The sequence below is a fragment of the Myxocyprinus asiaticus genome, chromosome 20, assembly GCF_019703515.2.
Source record: "Myxocyprinus asiaticus isolate MX2 ecotype Aquarium Trade chromosome 20, UBuf_Myxa_2, whole genome shotgun sequence".
In the NCBI taxonomy this organism is placed as follows: Eukaryota; Metazoa; Chordata; class Actinopteri; order Cypriniformes; family Catostomidae; genus Myxocyprinus; species Myxocyprinus asiaticus.
In genome coordinates, this window is record NC_059363.1 from 39,394,264 (window position 1) to 39,414,699 (window position 20,436).

At 42.2% G+C, this 20,436-nt stretch overlaps 1 protein-coding gene across 5 annotated transcripts in view; it reads right to left on the minus strand.

The window, feature by feature from the left end:
• Window positions 1–20,436, minus strand: part of daam2 (dishevelled associated activator of morphogenesis 2) — a 311,361-nt gene that overhangs the window by 188,581 nt on the left and 102,344 nt on the right. For 4 of the 5 annotated variants that reach the window (XM_051646199.1, XM_051646198.1, XM_051646197.1 and 1 more), the window contains exon 1: window positions 14,396–14,619. The exons of the other annotated variant lie outside the window; for it this stretch is intronic. The gene's annotated coding sequence lies outside the window, so the exon portion shown is untranslated. Of the gene's footprint in view, window positions 1–14,395; window positions 14,620–20,436 lie in introns of those variants that run through there. 5 annotated transcript variants of the gene reach the window in all.

Here is a 20,436-nt window from a genome sequence, read left to right on the forward strand (position 1 = left end):
TGAAGAACTACAGAGAGGTCCCATGAGGGAACGAGGTGCGGTCTGGAGGGGTTCAGCCTCCTGGCGCCTCTCAGGAACCTGATGATCAGGTTGTGCTTCCCTAAGGACTTACCGTCCACTGTGTCGTGGTGTGCTGCTATAGCAGCAACGTACACCTTCAAGGTGGAAGGGGACAGCCGCCCTACCAACCTCTCTCTTCCCGTCGGGAAGAACACCACTTAGCGAACAGACGCCACTTCAAGGCATACAGGCGCCTCGTAGAGGGGGCCCTAGCCTGAGTGATCGTGTCTACCACCGCGGGTGGTAGACCGCTTAGGTCTTCCACGTCCCATCCAGGGGCCAGACATGGAGATTCCAGAGGTCTGGTCGCGGGTGCCAGGTGGTGCCCCGTCCCTGAGAAAGAAGGTCCTTAGGGGAATTTGCCAAGGGGGGCTGTCGTGAGGAGCGTGAGGTCTGAGAACCATGTCTGGGTGGGCCAGTAGGGTGCTACCAGGACGACCTGCTCCTCATCCTCCCTGACCTCGCACTGAGTCTGTGCAAGTAGGCTCACTGGGGGAAAGGCATATTTGTGTAGGCCAGGGCAGTAAAAGGTGCCTCCCATGATTTCGTCAACTCCTCGTGCACTTCCGGGAAGAAAGGCACTGGAGCAGGGCATGGCTGCTTTGAGCGGCGCCACAAGCCCAGGAACCAATCATCGAGCCGTGAGGGTTCAGGGGAGAGCGGAGGGTTCCACTCTAGCCCGACGCTCGCAGCCGCCCGGGAAAGCATGTCCATCATCTCTGCATCAGCCTGTGACTGGGCAATCGACCCCGAAGGGGGGAGCCCAGCTGAGGCTTCTGCGTCCGACTGGACAAGCCCGCTCTCCGATGCTGCGCTCGAGAGCTCATCAGCTTCGCAGGCTCCGAACAAGTGGTCGAACTTGCCGTGAGATGAGCCGGCGGACTCATCAGGAAGCCCAATCAGGGCAGACGAGTGTGCTGGGGAATGGGAGGTCCGCGGGGGATACCCGGCGGAGGCGATCCCATTGGATTCCCCAAATTCTTACGAAAGCAAGCAGCGATTGCCATGGTCATGTTCTCGTAGTGAGAACATGAACCATCCACAAACGCTGCCTCTGTGAGGGTTGCGCCCAGACACGAAAGACAGCAATCGTGACCGTCTGAAGTTGAGAGGTAACAACCGCAACCAGGAATAACACACAATCGGAAAGGCATCTTTAAAAAGATGCGTCTTTAAAAAGACGTTCCATGTGTGCCGCTCTTTTAGAGAAATACACTTTTTCAGAAAATATACTCTTTTTCTGTCGAAGCGCCCAGGGGTGTTCTCTGCAGTGCACCAGTGCAGAGGAGGGAGAAGCCGCTGAAATGCGCCATCAGATCCAGCAGAGGTGAATGAACAGTTGTGAGAATTCAGCTCAATGAGCATGACTGTTCGGCTCCGAAGAGAAAATCTGAATGAGTGGTTGCATACCAGCTCCTTTTACACCCGTATGTCCGGGGAGTGGCATGCAAATACCACTTGCCAATTTTCATTGGCCTTTTATCAAAGACCAGAGGTGTTTCAGGCTCCCAAGTGTGACCCCTAGTGTCACTACATCGACACAACTTCGAGTGAGTGACAGATAGGGAACTAAATAAACCCCCCCCCCAAAAAACACCATAAAACAATAACAAATTCAATCCATACATTTGTTAGCCATAATCCAAATCTTCAGACTGCTTTCTGTGAAGAATAGACCCACATTCAAACCTTTTATTCAACGATCTCCATCTCCATCCGCATTGTCGAAATATGGTTATGTTGGGGTAGGGTTAAGGGATCTAAAATATCTATAAAACAGTACAAATTTACAAAAATATAATTGATTCGTGTATTGGATCCATCAATGTTTTACGTTTCTAAAGTTGTAAATATGTAAAAAAAAAAAAATATTACGTTTTAGATGCTTTAAAACGTCCATATTTTAGGTTTTAGTGTCTATCCAAACATACAAACTTGTATGTTTGAAAGCATCTAAAACGTACAAATAGCTACGTATATTAATGAGATCAGGCTGAATTGTCCATTGTAGCCAAATGATTGCTGCATGTTCACCACTACTGATGAAGTGGTGCAAACTACTGTAAAACATCTGCAGTGAATCACAAGCTCATTTGCATGTGAAAATAATGAGTGGCAAATTTTCCGCAAATTTGTGGCAAGTTTGCAGCTAGTTTGCAAGAACTCTAGATTGTCCCTATGCCCTATTCCCTTTAAAGACTTAACCATCCACTGTGAGAGCTTTGGAGGGCTGAACGGTATGGGGGGTTCATTTGGAACATACACTATATTGCCAAAAGTATTCGCTCATCTGCCTTTAGACGCATATGAACTTAAGTGACATCCCATTCTTAATCCATAGGGTTTAATATGACGTTGGCCCACCCTTTGCAGCTATAACAGCTTCAACTCTTCTGGGAAGGCTTTCCACAAGGTTTAGGAGTGTGTTTATGGGAATTTCTGACCATTCTTCCAGAAGCGCATTTGTGAGGTCAGACACTGATGTTGGACGAGAAGGCCTGGCTCGCAGTCTTCGCTCTAATTCATCCCAAAGGTGCCCTATCGGGTTGAGGTCAGGACTCTGTGCAGACCTGTCAAGTTCTTCCACACCAAACTCGCTCATCCATGTCTTTATGGACCTTGCTTTGTGCACTGGTGCGCAGTCATGTTGGAACAGGAAGGGGCCATCCCCAAACTGTTCCCACAAAGTTGGGAGCATGGAATTGTCCAAAATCTCTTGGTATGCTGAAGCATTCAGAGTTCCTTTCACTGGAACTAAGGGGCCAAGCCCAGCTCCTGAAAAACAACCCCACACCATAATCCCCCTCCACCAAACTTCACAGTTGGCACAATGCAGTCAGACAAGTACCGTTCTCCTGGCAACCGCCAAACACAGACTCGTCCATCAGATTGCCAGATGGAGAAGCGTGATTCGTCACTCCAGAGAACGCGTCTCCACTGCTCTAGAGTCCAGTGGAGGCGTGCTTTACACCACTGCATCCGACGCTTTGCATTGCACTTGGTGATGTATGGCTTGGATGCAGCTGCTCGGCCATGGAAACCCATTCCATGAAGCTCTCTATGCACTGTTCTTGAGCTAATCTGAAGGCCACATGAACTTTGGAGGTCTGTAGCGACTGACTCTGCAGAAAGTTGGCGACCTCTGCGTACTATGCGCCTCAGCATCCGCTGACCCCGCTCTGTCATTTTATGTGGCCTACCACTTCGTGGCTGAGTTGCTGTCATTCCCAATCGCTTCCACTTTGTTATAATACCACTGACAGTTGACTGTGGAATATTTAGTAGCGAGGAAATTTCACGACTGGACTTGTTGCACAGGTGGCATCCTATCACAGTACCACGCTGGAATTCACTGAGCTCCTGAGAGCGGCCCATTCTTTCACAAATGTTTGTAGAAGCAGTCTGCATGCCTAGGTGCTTCATTTTATACACCTGTCGCAATGGAAGTGATTGGAACACCTGAATTCAATTATTTGGATGGGTGAGCGAATACTTTTGGCAATATAGTGTACCTTTTAATTATTTTTTTAATGGAAAATCTGGATTTTTTTTTTAATGGAAAAGACACATGCCGAATGCTAGAAATGTTTGTTTTTGGATGGATCAGTTGTCTGTAAACCATTCACACCTGTGACATTGATGTGCCTCTAATTACTATTCTTTTGTCCATTGATACAATCATATCACCCAACACCGATCTTTGCAGTAGCAATATCTGTCTTTCTTTAATAAAACAAGTATAATAATAAAAAAATAAATAAAAAAATTCATGACCTTAAGTTGACTATTTTCACACATTCCATCATTACATATAATAACAAAGTGTAACAGATGCATACTATGGCCAAGGTTAGCATGCTAGCATTAGTGCTATTAATTCAGGATGTAAACATTACAAATAACACATTATTTACTGTGCATATCTTACTTCCAAGTACCATCGAGGGGTTATAACAGCTTATTTTACTGATCTCATGTGGATTCCATTCATAGAATGAGGCAGAAAGCATGGTATTTATTGAATATGCAGTCTGAAGCAAATGACAAGAACAGATACAGAACTGTTTAAGTATTCACACAAGAAATACCAGCGATTGCAAGGAAAATATAAACAAACCATATATTTTCTTAATCGTCTATTTATTGACGACATCTCTCCTCAGTCTAAATGTTTTGATTAAGCTTTACAACAAGAGTTAAGACTGATAATGTCCAAGTGAACAATCCAGGATCATATAGTATCGTCTTCTTCCTTCAGACATCACCATAAACACAAAAGATAACGTACATCAGATCTCCACCAAAATCAACACGTAAAGAATTTAAGAAATGCATGTGGCTGTAAAGCTTTCCATGTTGTTGTGGCTGCTGTGTGGGTTTGCTGTAGCTGACTTCTTCGATGCGCTACTATAATGCAAAAGGTCAACCAGAAAACATCTATGTCACCTCCTCAGCTGACGTACTTTCTTCAACGATTTGACTGTGCATGGTGTGACAGAGAGATTAAGACTGTAGCTTGACAATGCAAAAACCCATGGTAGATCGATTATAACTGCCCGTGTAAATGTACTCACTGGGGCTGTGAGAGAAATCTGGTCACCCACTGTGCCCTCCATCAAATCCTGGAGAATCTTGTGGTCTGGACTAGGGATGTAAAAACAATTGAATTGTATCATACAATACAACGCTCTCCATTCAATGCATGGATGTATTGTTCAATAAGCAGTATACAGTAAATAACTACATAACTAGTAGTGCTAATAGGGCTACTGCTTAATAAGTGTTTACAACCAAGCAATGCATCATTAAGAGCGAAAATAGATTCCTCCCCTGAGCAGCAGCACTGAGCTCTCACACTCACAAAGGAGAACGGAGCAGCATCTCGCAATGATACCCGGATCTGCCTGCTAGAAAGCTAGTCTAGATGGTCGTGTTGAGATCTAGAGTCAAACACTGATTCGAAGTAGACTGAAGCATTACAGCTGTGTTTGCCAAACAACAGTGTCATGTCCCAATGCAACTATCACATCACCATGCAAATCCGTGGAACTCGCAAAAAACGTATGGCAAAAACACACCAGCAGCAAGTTAGCCTAACTTCTGCATAAGAGACAGCCTCTCCTAGCCGAAACTGAGGATGTTAACATGCACAGAAATATGCCGATAGCTATCAAAAACCAGCTTTTTCAAAAATGGGCAAAGTAAGGGACGTTGAGAATGGCGGGAAAGGTGTTTGGCGCCGGCGCGTCCTGCTGGATTTTTTCCGCATAACAGTGGAAACAACTTCAAATACTCCATCATTTTTGGGCATACAGATAAGTGTTAAGACTTCATTAGAAACTATAAAGGGTCTACTTTTATTTGTGTACACTCACAATAACAACAAAACCTTGTGCTTTTGTAAAATAAAGAAAATAAACAGGGTGCGCTTTCAGCCGTCTCTGTCTCCGCAAGCATCTTTCTGAAACATGTCACAAAAATGAAGTGAAACTCCACGAATACTTATCACACAAACATGAAACATATGTCTAAAGAAAGATCAAAATGTCTACTTTTAAATAAAACAATTCAAATTTAAAACAAATATTCTCCTGCAATGTAAACTGTATGAAACAAAGCAATGTATAGTTTCTCCTGGCTCAGCTCATTATCGCTAATGTGATCCACCAACAACACCCACCCACCAACACAGCGCGCTATTCATACAGTAATATGCTGAGGCGGTCTATGCAAATATTTAAATGCCTTAAAAAACATCAAGTTTCATCACCAGATTCATTCACTTTCCTGCACGTTTGGAAGATGGCATGCTACATAGGTGAGGAAGCTCTACAGATGTTCCTGGATAGTGACGAAGAGTTCACATTTTCCTCAGAAGAAGAACGGGACTCCGATGAACGTTTACATTTTGAAGAGTGATTTGAACCAGCCAAGAATACAGTTCAGGATGAGTAAGTCATTTAGTTTTACTTACAGTAGTTGACATGCTATTTTATATAAACGTACATATTTTACTAGTTGGACTATTTCCAGACTTGCCAGCCAGGATTCAGGGTATTGAAATTTGAAATATGTCCTAATAGGCACGTTTTAGTTACATTTAAATGTTGTTTCAGCTAAAGCAGGTATTTAAATTGTATGCTCTATGATATAAATATGATATATAATATGATAATGTGAAAATAATATGAATGTTTAGATTATATTTTAACTAGTGTTTATTCTGCCTCATTATCATCAACAAAGCTTGTGCTTGCAAATATCTGTTTGGGTGTAAATGTGTAAAATGTGCTGTAAATATGCCCATATTAGAAAATCAGCATATTAGAATGATTTCTGAAGATCATGTGACACTGAAGACTGCAGTAATGATGCTGAAAATTCAGCTTTGATCACAGGAATAAATTGCATTTTACAATATATTCAAATAGAAATGTTATTTTAAATTGTAAAAATATTTCACAATATCACTGTTTTTGCTGTTATTTTGGATCAAATAAATGCAGCCTTGGTGAGACTTCTTTTAAAAACATTTAAAAAAATCTTACAGATCTATAAACATTTAATCGGTAGTGTAGGTCTAAAGTTTTTAAGTCTTTATGTAAAGTAAATGTATAGTCAGATAACACATTCAATCATCAAGTCTCCTCACATTCATTCTCTCTCAGGGGACCCCTCCCCTCCCCTCTTTGTCTCCTCAGGTGTCAATCACATCAATATTCATGATCATCCACGCCTCCTCGCATATGGCCTTTCTAACACTAAAAGTGTCTTACAAAAGTTAAATTTCTATATTGTTTTGTATGAATGAGTGATCAGGATGGTTTCACATCATTTTTGTAGCAAAAACTCCAGTTCTCAAAAGTCTTGTGAACAAATGTTTAGTATGTATGACTTAAATTTTTTGTTTTTTTCAAAAACCACGCATAAACGTTATTTTCTCAAAAATACAAACATGTACATACATGTTGTTCACATATTATTGTAGCCCAGTTTGTGCTGAATACAATGTTATCAGACTTTAACCATTAATATGTTTTTAAGCAACTGAAAAATGCACAAATGTCAAGGCATGTCAAAACTTCTCCAGGGCCCAAAACACCCTCAGACCCCAGAGGGTTAAACTGCTAAATAATATTGGCATACTGTATACTGTATAATTTATCATAAATCTAGAGGAGGATGAGCTCCAAAGCTGAATTTTGTTCCTCTCAAGATTTTCTTTTCTCCACAAACTAAAACTGAAAAATAGTTTCTTCCTTGCCACAGTCACCTTTGGCTTGCTCATATTAAGGCATGATTTCCTATAAATCTGCTTTGAAACAATGTGAAAAGTGCTTTACAAATAAAAATGTAGACAAACAATTATTATTATTTGTTTTAAATGGAGTGTTTCTCATCACAATCTGTTGAACAACAGCACAGCATTTCTCAAGTTGCTTTATAATAGAGCTCTTATTTTAGAGCTTTTCATTGCAAATTTTAGACACTGTTGTGTCATTTAAGATTTAAAATCCCTTTAGTTTATGTTGAATCTTTCAGTAAGTTTAAGCAAAACATTTGTGGACTTTTTTAAATCTTATAGTATTGTGAGGCTACTGTATCGAATCACATCATATCGTGGAATCTGTATAGCATTACATGCCTAGTGTGGACTGTACTACTGTTTGGTCAAAATCCCACTGGTGGCACACTTTGAATTTTAAAAAAATCACCAAGGTATGATTCATTAACATCAAGCACTGTAGCATTTTGGAACAAAGACCAGGCCAGTCTTTGTTCTGGAAATGGAACTCAAACATTGTTTCAAAAGTTGAATGTCAACTACACATACATCCAAGGTTGCTGACAGTTACAGCAACCCAACACTTTGGTGAATGCAGGTGATCAAAACATGTCTCATTTTGACTTGTGTGAAGTGGTCACATTTTGAAACAGACCGGCTCTGAAGGATTACCATTACTTGTCCCTGTTGTCTGATCTTGTGTAGCACCCATTAAGAATTTTATGATTTGGATCCTCTGGCACTGTCCAGCACTCAACTAACAGAATGCTAACTATCTCAGCAAGTTGAAAGGTGAACAGCTGCATAAAAGAATACACAGGTCCTTAAGATCATGGATATTCCTGAAATGTGGTGTCAGACTTTTATAGCTAGTATGCAAGATGGAATAAAAACTTTTAAAATAGCCATGTCAGCAATACTTCCAGAAATATTCATTACTGAAACCGGAATAGATTTTCAAGGGTGCTACTCAATAACATTAACTAACCATGATCAGAATCTATGGGTCACTGTTATTATTACTACTACAATTACAGGGGAGTTGTAGTTTAAAGATTATGGCTCAGAACTGGTAACTGGAGTTGGTCCAATCCTAACAAGGAGCAAGCCTGCATGGTAGTTATCTCCAAGTATTTACAGTGGGATTGTCCAAGAAATAAGTTTATGGCTTAGCCATGCTATGGTGATATTGTGCGAAAGTCACCCAAATGCTATCTGCCCTAGTTGTATGGTGATAACTAAATAATAGAGGAAAATAATATCGATCATTTAAATAAAGATTAAATATATATCACTATATACCACAGTCACAAGGCCACAGGTAATCACAGCAGTGCTGATTTAAGGACATACAGCAAGATTGCGAGTGTGATATTGCTTTTATACAACAGTTCAATGCACTTGTGCATGGAACTACTTTCTTACACTACGGATCAGGATTGCCATTGATAGTTCAAAAGATGTGTCCAAGCCTCCGTTACTAATTAGAAAACATCACTTTAGAACTATAACAATGGCTTGGGCTGTTTGTAACAAGTTATTGTGTGTGTGTGTGTGTGTGTGTGTGTGTGTGTGTGTGTACGCATGAGAGAGATAGAGCGATTGAGCATGTGCGATTACCTGAGTCTGTCGCAACTCCTAAGCAGTAATGAACAGTAAAGCTGAAGCTGTTTAACACTATTCCTCAGCTGTAGTGTTTGTCAGCTTGCTGAAGATAATGGAATTTTGGTCAAATACATCCTATTTTCTCAGTGTATAAATAGCCATCCTCCCTGAGTATTTCAAGGTAGCCAGTGTGCAAAAGTCATTCAATTTAGAAACCATGTTCTCCTCCACCATGTTGAATTTTTACATCACCCCCCAATCACACATAAAAAGTATGTGTGATTACTCGGCCTGTTGTGTCTCTCAGCTGGGATAAGCCTGAACACTGAAGCTGTTAGTTTAACTCTATTTCCCATCTGTAGTGTTGTAGTGATCTGAGCGATCATGGACTGAGAGACAATGCCGATGACATCAGAGAAACTGCTCAATAACTAACAGTGCTGATTCAACTCAACTGGCTCACAACACTTAAAAATGGTCTTTTGTCACCACATGCTGGCTAAAATCTTTAATGTCACAGGGATAAATGAAAAGACACATCTATCTGCTTTTACACATCCACACTGCTCTTACATTTTAGTTTAGAATGCCACGAACACAAGCGGAGAAAACAGTAAAGTGTCTGAGTGCTGCTGTTCTGAAACATCAGGACTCTGGAACGTCTCTCATCCAATCAGATTTGAGGACAGAAACTAACTGTTGTATAATCGCTAATATCAGTTGTTGGTGGTGGGAGTTGTTGTATCAGAACTCCCAAACTCACGATGGCGCCGAGTATGGCTGCTGCGTTGCGAGCTCCGACACAACATAGTAGTGTTTTGTTTGTTTTGGTCACAATTCTTATGTTTTTTGTCTTAGATGTTGTCTGCCTTATTGTCTACGACAGACAAACACTTTTGGACATTGGTTCAGCAATTTCACACCGTAAACCGGACTTCAAATTTCTCAATGCCGACCCGCTGTTTACAAACACGCAAGCGGAGCCCTTTGTCTGGGCAGCACAGCCGCGGAAACGCAAAAGGAAAAGGGGAAACAGAGCCGGTGTTCTCATCAGAGTAAGACACCGCGCAAATCGACCCCCGCTACCCAGTATTCTACTGGCAAATGTTCAGTCTCTGGATAACAAGCTCTGCGAGCTGAAAGCGCGGATCTCTTTCCAACGAGATACAAGGGACTGCTGCATTATCTGCCTTACGGAAACTTGGATGTCTGCGGATATTCCAGACTCAGCCATTGAACCCACGGGGTTCTCCGTGCACCGAGCGGACAGAGCGAAAGACCTGTTTTATGATGTTTTGTTTATGATCAACAAATCCTGGTGTGATCAGAGGAACGTACATTCTATCAAGTCTTTCTGCTCTCCTGATCTGGAATTCCTCATGCTTCTGTATCGACCATTCTGGCTACCGAGAGAATTCACAGCGGTCATTATCACAGCTGTGTACATCCCCCCACAAGCCGACACAGACCGGGCACTCAAGGAACTGTATGGGAGTATAAGTGAGCAGGAAACCGCGCACCCTGAGGCCGCATTCATTGTGACCGGGGACTTTAATAAAGCCAGTTTAAAATCAGTCGCACCAAAATACCACCAGCACATTAGTTTCAACACACGAGGGGACCAGGTTTTGGACCATTGCTACTCTCCCTTCCGGGATGGCTACAAATCCCTCCCCCACCCACCATTTGGCAAATCGGATCACTCTTCCGTTCTGCTTCTGCCTGCTTACAGGCAAAAACTGAAACAGGAAGCACCCGCCCTCAAAACGATCCAGTGCTGGTCGGACCAATCAGATTCCATGCTACAAGACTGTTTTGATCACACGAACACATGATCACACGAACTGATGATGACATCGAACTTTACGCTGATAGCGTAATGTGTTTCATCAAAAAGTGCGTGGAGGACATGGTTCCGACCAGAACAATAAGGATCTATCTGAATCAGAAACCATGGATAAATAACAATGTTCTCACGGCACTTAATGTGCGGACCTCTGCTTTTAATTCCGGGAACGCGAAGGAGCATAAACAAGCCAGTTATGCCCTCCGAAAAACTCAGAACCGCAAAACGCCAGTACAGGAGCAAGATTGAAGGACAGTTTAACACCACCAACTCTAGAAGCATGTGGCAGGGAATTAACATCATCACAGACTTTAAAGGGAATAAAAACTCTGCCATGAACACCGCTGCCTCTCTCCCGGATGAGCTAAATACTTTTTATGCTCGTTTTGAGGGAAATAACACCGCCCTCGCGGAGAGAGCTCTCGCGGCTGAAGCTACAGAGGTTAGTTCACTCTCCATCTCTGTAGCGGATGTAACCCGATCCTTCCGACGGGTGAATATCCGCAAAGCCGCGGGCCCAGACGGCATTCCGGGCCATGTCATCAGAGCGTGCGCGAACCAGCTGGCTGGTGATTTTACGGACATTTTCAACCTTTCCCTCTCTTTGTCTGTAGTCCCTACATGCTTTAAAACATCCACCATTGTGCCTGTTCCAAAACAATCAAAAATAACTTGCTTAAATGACTGGCGTTCTGTTGCTCTGACCCCAATCATCAGCAAATGCTTTGAGAGACTAATCAGAGATTAGAGGCAGCACAGAGCAGATGTATCTATAGACCCATTGCAATTTGCTTACCGCAACAACCGCTCCATTGATGATGCCATTGCATCTACAATACACATTGCTCTCTCCCACCTGGAAAAAAAGAACACTTATGTGAGAATGCTGTTTGTAGACTACAGCTCAGCATTCAACACCATAGTGCCCTCCAAGCTAGATGAGAAACTCCGGGCTCTGGGCTTAAACAGCTCGCTGTGCAGCTGGATCCTGGACCTCCTGTCAAGCAGATGCCAGGTGGTTAGAATGGGCAGCAACATCTCCTAATCACTGACCCTCAACACTGGAGCCCCGCAGGGCTGTGTTCTCAGCGCACTACTGTATTCCTTGTATACACATGACTGTGTGGCAACACACAGCTCCAATGCCATCATTAAGTTTGCTGATGACACGACGGTGGTAGGTCTGATCACTGACAATGATGAAACAGCCTACAGAGAGGAGGTGCACACTCTGACACACTGGTGTCAGGAGCACAACCTCTCCCTCAATGTCAGTAAGACAAAGGAGCCTGTGGTGGACTTCAGAAGAAAAGACAGAGAACACAGTATCATCACCATCAATAGAGCACCGGTGGAGAGAGTCAGCAGCTTCAAGTTCCTGGGTGTCCACATCACTGAGAACTCACATGGTCCATCCACACTGAAGTCGTTGTGAAGAAGGCTCATCAGCGCCTCTTCTTCCTGAGACGGCTGAGGAATGAACCGCCACATCCTCACACGGTTCTACACCTGCACTGTACAGAGCATCCTGACTGGCTGCATCTCCGCCTGGTATGGCATTAGCACCGCCCACAACCGCAAAGCACTGCAAAGGGTGGTGCGAACTGCCAGACACATCATCGGAGGTGAGCTTCCCTCCCTCCAGGAAATATATACAAGGCGGTGTGTGAAAAAAGCTCGGAGGATCATCAGAGACTCCAGCCACCCGAGCAATGGGCTGTTCTCACTGCTACCATCAGGCAGGCGGTATCGCAGCATCAGGACCCGCACCAGCCAACTTCATGACAGCTTCTTCCCCCAAGCAATCAGACTTCTGAACTCTTGATCTCCCACAATCAAAATATATCAGCACTGCACTTTATTACTCTTACTCTTATATCTCACACCAGACTGTCATAAATTATATTATTATTATATTATATTCTCTCTTAACAACAGACTATCAACTGACAGCCTGAATGTCAATACAGTATAATACTGTACATTCTATATATAATACTTTTTTTTATATATTTCTATTTTTTATTTTTACTGAATAATGTGTATCTATAGAGTGCGTATTGTATACTGTACAGTGTATGTTATTATTTGTATATTGTTGTGTGTAATTATGTGTATATCAGATGTTTAAATTGTGCTGTGTTAATTTGATGTTATTGTAAATTGGTACTGTCTCATCACTGTCACTACTGCTATGTTGATCGGAACTGCACCCAAGAATTTCACACACCATTGCACTTGTGTATATGGCTGTGTGACAATAAAGTGATTTGATTTGATTTGATAATTCTAGCTTTATATTAGCTCTCTCTGTATATTCCAGTGTGAGCACTGGAGCTTTTGCATCAATATTAAATGAGACAGAAGAAGAACATGCGTAGGAGGTGACGGCTGTGACATTGGCCCCTTCCTCATCTTTCATTATTGTTCTCACACTCACAGTCTGTCCCACATCACTTGGCTCCACTCAGTGTGCACATGATTAGCCAAACATACTTTGCAAGGTAAAGCTGTTTGCAAGGTAGAAGAACAATGAATAGGCTGTGAAGCATAGCCAAGGTCAGTTCTTCCAGGGAGGGCACTGACAACCAAGAGCAGTCGGAGTGTCCATGACGCCTGGGAATCAACACTAGAATGATGCATCGTGCGGTTTATTTGATTAAAAAGTTGTGATGTGTGCTCTCAGCTTTCTTTAACATATGGCTCAAAGATTTATGACAGACCAAAAGCTCTAACCAGGGAGCAGAAGTGTAAAGTTACTCTGAGCAGAGTCCAGCTACTCTTTTAAAAAAGCAAAAAAATAAATAAAAATAAAATAAAACATTAAAAGGTAGTACATGCTAACATTTGGTCTTTTTCAGTTGTATTAAGGATGCTAGTTTCTAGGCCATGTCATATTCTCCTTTGGGGGAGGGAGGTCAGCATCTCTCATTAGGAAGGTTTATTTTGCTCAGTGATGTGTCTCACAGTAGATGATAAGATGCTGAAGACTTATGGGCCAAAAGGGGGGCTTAAACCCTTTTAAGAGCAATAATTCACAGCCCCATTCTAGAATAAACTCACTCCCAGAATTATGTCCATCCCACCCTTAATTCTCAACATTCCACCCTCCCTAAACCAAATTAATATCCCAGAATTCCCCACAGGGACAGATATGTCAGACATAGTGCTGTCACAGATACCGGACAGAGCCAACTCTCTTGACAAATCCATATGTAAAGTGCCTTAGATGCACTAAAGATAAGCATTAGATCTGGAAAGAGTCATTAACTGTTAAATGCACAACCATCAGATATCCACAGTGTAGACACTGAAAAAAAGTGACAAAGAATCTGCTTACTCATTTACACTCTTGGGATTATAATCTACAATAGAAATGAGGCAATGTCTTCAACACAATCCATGTGCTGCCAAACATGTGCTGATGTTCCCTGACAAGCAACCCCACGAGAGCTTTTCAAATGTTTATTTCAAAAGAAAAAAAAAAGTACAACCCTAAAACTACAGTACCAGTGAAACATTCTCATTAAAAGTCTGCATGCTTTTTCCAATAACAGCCATCAACAGAGTGATCAGACAGAAGGATGTTAAGTACTCACCCACTCCAGACAGTAGCCCTTTAAGATATATCATCCTTGCCATATTCACTGTCAAGAATGTTTCCAAGCGGCATTTAAATTTCTCACTTCACCTTTTTATTCAGAGCCGAGTTAGTGAGTATACCAGAGAAAAACGATTCTTTCTGTTAAAAGCGATCTGAGTGCTGAGTTCTGAGTCGGAGCCTGGATTTCAGCTGACTGTGCTGGAACCAAAGATGTTGACATTGCTCCCACCCTCTCTCGCTTCACCCCCCCTCCCCCCTCTCTCTCTCTCTCTTTCCCTCCTGCTCCCCTTCTCTGGAATCCAAGGTTAGCATATGACAGCTCGCATTGGTATCTGTAATCCTGCATGAGGAAAAATGAAGTGAGAGGGCAGTATAACAGGAAATTACCCACATCAGCCTGTGTGTCTCATCACAGCCCCCTTCCAGTCCTCACATTCCCATAGCAGATTGTCAGAGGAAAAGGGCTGGAGATCAGGGAACACCCATAGGAACTCCTTTCCTGTACGTGTATGTCCTCACCTGCATATGTGCTTAACTGCACAGACTGGATGTTGGTTTCTAATAAAAAGCAGCAGTTTAGTTTATTTTTTATTTTTTATTAGGACAGATAATTAGGACAGTTGGTACATGGCCCAACAAATCTCTTCTGAAAATGTTGGGTTCATGCTGTTACATTTTAATTATATAGATATAACCATGCACACCACCATGCCCCTTGAGGATCACAGTGGATCTTGTGATGAGAGAGCTTTGATCCTCATTACTCTCTTTGTGCATCTATGTTGATCAATGAATGTAACCACAACTATAAAATCTAGAGTTCTGGCAAACTTGCTGCAAATTTGCCTCTTTCACATGCAAGTGAGCTTGCGATTTCCCGCAAATGTTTGCCAGAAGTTTGCAGCTCTTCACTGGTAGTGGTGAACCTGCAGCAAACCTTTGGCAACAATGGACAATATGCCGGTACTGGCAAACACTTCTGTGACAAACCTGTGGCAACAATGAAGAGTTTGCTGTAAAGCTCATTTACAAGTGAAAATAATGTATTTTACTTGATTTCTGTAAGGGGGTGTCCATGCTCATCTGGGGTATCTGTGAACCTCTTTCAGAACCTGCTCACTCTCCAATGATATAAAGAATGTTATGTTACTATGAAATTGCCAAAAAAAGAAAGAAAACATGATGCATCACAGTCTTCGTTTACAATTCTTATGCCACATTCCAGACAAAGTTGGTGGTGGGACTACTCAAATTTAAATTCAGTCAAATGTAAAATGTAATAGTACCATATTTTCTTCAGTAGAAACATGCAGGACAGCGAGTTACTCCAACTCTGACATTTAGTTAGGAAACACAAGGGTATGTCTAGATGTATTTTAAGGTCTTGTGACTACTTAAACCCCAATAAAGGAGGAAACATCTGTTTTTCACAACCTCTGACCAAACAGTTCAAAAGTCCAATAATTCAAGCAGAAATCTCATCTTTCTTTAAAAGTTTAGTTTGACATAAATAAGCTGCACAAGAGTTTTATTGTTGACTGTAAGAGTTTTTAATCTGTTTACAGACACTGGTTCACATGTCCTCCCTAAAATCAGCCTTGGGCCTGAACCAGATAACAAGTAATATTGTTGACCTTTCATGTTATGTCAACCACTGTTATTTAGGCTTTTATCCCAAAGACAAAAGAACAGTGCAGCCCTGTACTGATAACAAGTTCGATCCTAAATATGAATTGAATAAACCAACATTTTATTTTTTATTTTTTTTTGAATAACACAGACTGATAAATCATGCACGTTAAGACCAGGAACATGCATTAAGAAATAGGGTAATTTTTATTTCATATTGACTAACAACATGGTGAATATCATAGCTTTTGTCTAAAATAATTCAATTCAATTATTTATTCAATAAATCAATTGTGGCCAACGGCACATTTTTTTTGTTTACCATCTCCACAAGGATAAGACTGATGAGACAGATTCACGATAATGTTAGGACACATTCTCGAACATCCCAGGGGATAGATCTATCAACACTCTACCTCAGTGGAGACAATATCTCCCTCTCTGTTGCCCTATCTGGGAAAAGCAATCAAGTTCTGCTTTACTAAGGAGAGAGTGCCTCAAGTACAACTCTTGGGTCCATGCAGTTTACAACAAACCAAGAGCTGACATGCTCTCTAGTGAAAACCAGAGGACAGATCTTTCCTTCACTGTAATCTACAGTAAGGGATGTTGCAATTACACATAATTATAATAATAATAATAAGTTTTCTAAATGTGAAAATCTCATGCTTGTGCCTGGGTGGTTATTGCAGCTGTTACTATGGTTACAGATGGTGTCTGTACAAAAGGGCAAGCTTTAATGATGCTGGTGCCCTCCGCTGGACATTTATTGTATTGCACTTACATGTATATTATCTCTGAATCACATGACTATTATTTCTGTAATTTGATTGGTTTAAGTCAGCAGAACTGAATGTCAATCAAAGACTGTTCATGTCCAGACATTTACCGAAGTTGCTAAATTCAGCGGCAGTTTTGTATTGATCTCCGTGCTGATCTGGTCCAATTTGTAACAGATTTTTGTTCATACTGTGTGCGTAAATCTTAAACAAAAAAAAAAATCACACACTGATACTGATGTATGAATCAAATGGGAACAGTAAAGAACTTTATTGTGGACATGGGCCAAGTGATTTATTGTTCTGCCTAGACAATCTGTAGCGGTTGCCACCTAGTTTAAGAACTGCACCTTAACAACTTTCATACAAAATTTAGTCCTTCGAGCCGGATCAGACAGCTACTACAGCATCACCATGTCCAGAATGGAAAGACAGGCTATGCCAGATTTACCAGTGGTTCGACCACATCGACAAGTCATCCCACCAAGATACTTAGATGACTTTTATGTTGATTATATGGTGCCACGTCAGCCAATTAATTCTGATGATGAACAGCCAATAAATGGTGCCACTGGACCTGCACCAGTTAAAAGGCCTGCATTTAAAGAGTTCTCAAGTACTGGAAGCGGACCAGAACCAACGAAATTTACGAGCACTGGATCAAGTGAAAGGAGCTCATTTGTGGAGATATATCAAGGTTTGCCACAGCCAAGGCCCCGTACTCGGACTTCTCCAAGGCAAATAATTGATACAGATCAGAGAGTTCTCGCCTCAAGCCCATATACAGCAGCCACTGAGGGCAGGCCAGTTCTGCCTAGAGATCAAGACGATCTTCCTCAGCCCATAAGGGAACTGCCTATAGATTTACAAGGAGACCCTCTGCATTCTCACTCAGTCAGTCACAAAGAGATTGACTATCTCACTGACAACCTAGGAGAACTGAGATTACCAAACTCTGCAAATCAGCTAACTTCAGCTAGATTAAGCCCAGCTTAATCTAGCTCATCAAGAAGATGTTACATATCCTCAATTTGGCATTAGGCATATAGACAGACCCCGTAGGTTACTACAACATGAATCACAGAGGCCATAACTATCTGTCCACTGACCAAAGAGATCGCAGCCAATCTTCCGCAGCTGTTCAGTTTATGCCTCAGGACTACAGCCAAGAGACAGCAGCTACTTATGGGACTTATACAGATCGTAATTTAAACCGCAGACCTGTCAGCTATTTCCCTTCCAGTGAACCACAAGGTTATCATCAACCTTATCATGGTTATTCGACTACAAGTCCAGTCTATCAAGATGAGAGACTTACTTCAAGGGATACACTAGCTCATCATGCACGCTATGAGAGACACTCAGACTACTATGATCGATCAGCTCCTATTCATGCAGATAAATCAAGATTCTTGACCCCACAACAGTGTGCAGATTACGCTCAGCCAGAGACATATCAGCCATACCACCCAGTGCGTCCTCCTTCTCCTCCATATCCTCATGTAGAGCCCTCCTACAGAGGCCCCATCCCCACCATTCCTAATTTTTCCAATGAGGATCCCAGAGAGTTTACACAACTCAAAATTGCACTGGAGAATTTGCTACCTGTTGAGGCCACAGAACGTTTCAAGTTCCAAATACTGGTTGATCATCTGAAACAGGAGAATGCCTTGCTCATTGCAGACTCGTATGTCAACAGCAGGTACCCATATACCAATACTATGAGGTCTCTAACAGCACTTTATGGGCAACCACATCAACTCGCACTACAAAGAATTGCAGAATTGATTGATTTCCCAAAAATCAAGAGTGGAGACATTAAATCTTTTAGACTGTTTGCCCTCAAAATGCGCGCATTAGTTGGAATGCTGGACCAACTTGGAGCTAAAGGATGGACAGAATTCAAATGTGGGTCACATGTTTCACGTCTTCTTGCCAAACTGCCTCATGACCTTAAAGAAAACTTCAGAAGGTTTGTTAACCCCATTCAAATACCAGTTCCAACACTGCTAGAACTCAGTGACTGGCTCAAATACAACTCAGAATACAAGAGGACGAGTCACAGTATGCTAGTAATTCAAGCAGAGCCTACTCTCAGCCGCAGAGAGACCAGCAAAGGAACTCAAAGCTAGTTCAACGATTTGCTACTGTCTTACATGGTGGTGAACAGGGTAAACAGGCAAGTGCTACAGCAGTCAAGAAGGAGAAATCGAAAAAGTACTGCCCCTTTTGCAACACTGTGCAGCATTATTTCAGTGCGCTAACTTCAAACTGCTGAATCAAGATCAAGTGGAGTCCTGGCTGAAGTCAAATCAGAAGTGCTTTAAATGCGGCCGTGATCACCAGATCTCACAATGTAATCTTAAAGCCAAATGCAAAAAATGTGACAAGAGACATTTAGAAATAATGCACGACTTCAATGCCAAAATGAAACATGGAACACTAGCTTCAGCAGAGAACAGTTGTCTTGTGAACTCAGAAGTGGAGACTCTGTATCTGGACAGACCAACTGCAAGCAGTAAAGTTCTTCTGAAGGTCAGCCGAGTGATCTTGAGAAATGGTGAGAAGGAACTTGTTCAGAGAGTACAATGTTACTGTATGAAGCAGCACAGCAACTTGATCTTCAAGGACTATCTGAAGATATAGCCCTCCGTACTGTGAGACAAGACATACGGGTCGCTCATGGGGTGGCTGTTTCATTCTCAGTGGCTTCTGTATCTCAGCTGACCAAACCCTTCACCATTGAAAGAGCTTTCACAGCCAAAGAACTGAGCCTCGCAAAACACACTTACCCTGTTAAGTTGCTGCAGAAGAAATACAGACACCTGCAAGGTCTGCCTATTCCCCAACTTGGGTGGACTTTGCAGGGCCCCTCAAAGTTCCTTGCCAGTCAGCTCTCACCACAGCAGTGTCTATTCACATCCACTTTGTCACCAGAAGCAGAACTCTTCAACAATGTACAGAAATTGTGGCAAATGGACACGTTCCCATATAGGAGTGAAAAACTGATCACAAGATCAAGGCAAGACACAGAAGCAGTGCAAACTCTTGAGGAGAAAACAATCAGGGTGGCAGTCAGAGACAATCAAAGGTATGCAACACCCCTCCTCTGGAAAATAAATCTTCCACCTTTGCAATCAGCTAAAGAAGCGGTAACAGCTCATTTAAGAAGCACAGAAAAACACCTTTTGCAGAACACAGATCTTGCATCAGTGTACATTTATGAAGTGCAGAAACTTGAAAAAGCTGGCTACATCGCGAAGCTGATACCAGAGGAGACAGAGAGAAGCCATTGCGCATGGTACATATCACACCACATGGTTCAACACAATGAAAAGCACAGAATTGTCTTCAACTGCTCATTTAAGCACAAAGGAACAAGCCTAAATGAACATCTCCTCCCTGGCCCTACACTTGGACTAACCCTCTTAGGAGTACTTCTGCACTTCAGATAACATGCCGTCGCTATTAGCGGCGATGTAAAAGGAATGTTCCACCAGGTGGGTCTGCTACAGGAGGACAGACCCTTTCTCCGTTTCCTATGGAGAAACTTGGACCAGGAAAGAACCCCCACTGTTTATGAGTGGCAGGTATTGCCTTTTGGGACAGTTTGCAGCCCCTGTTGCGC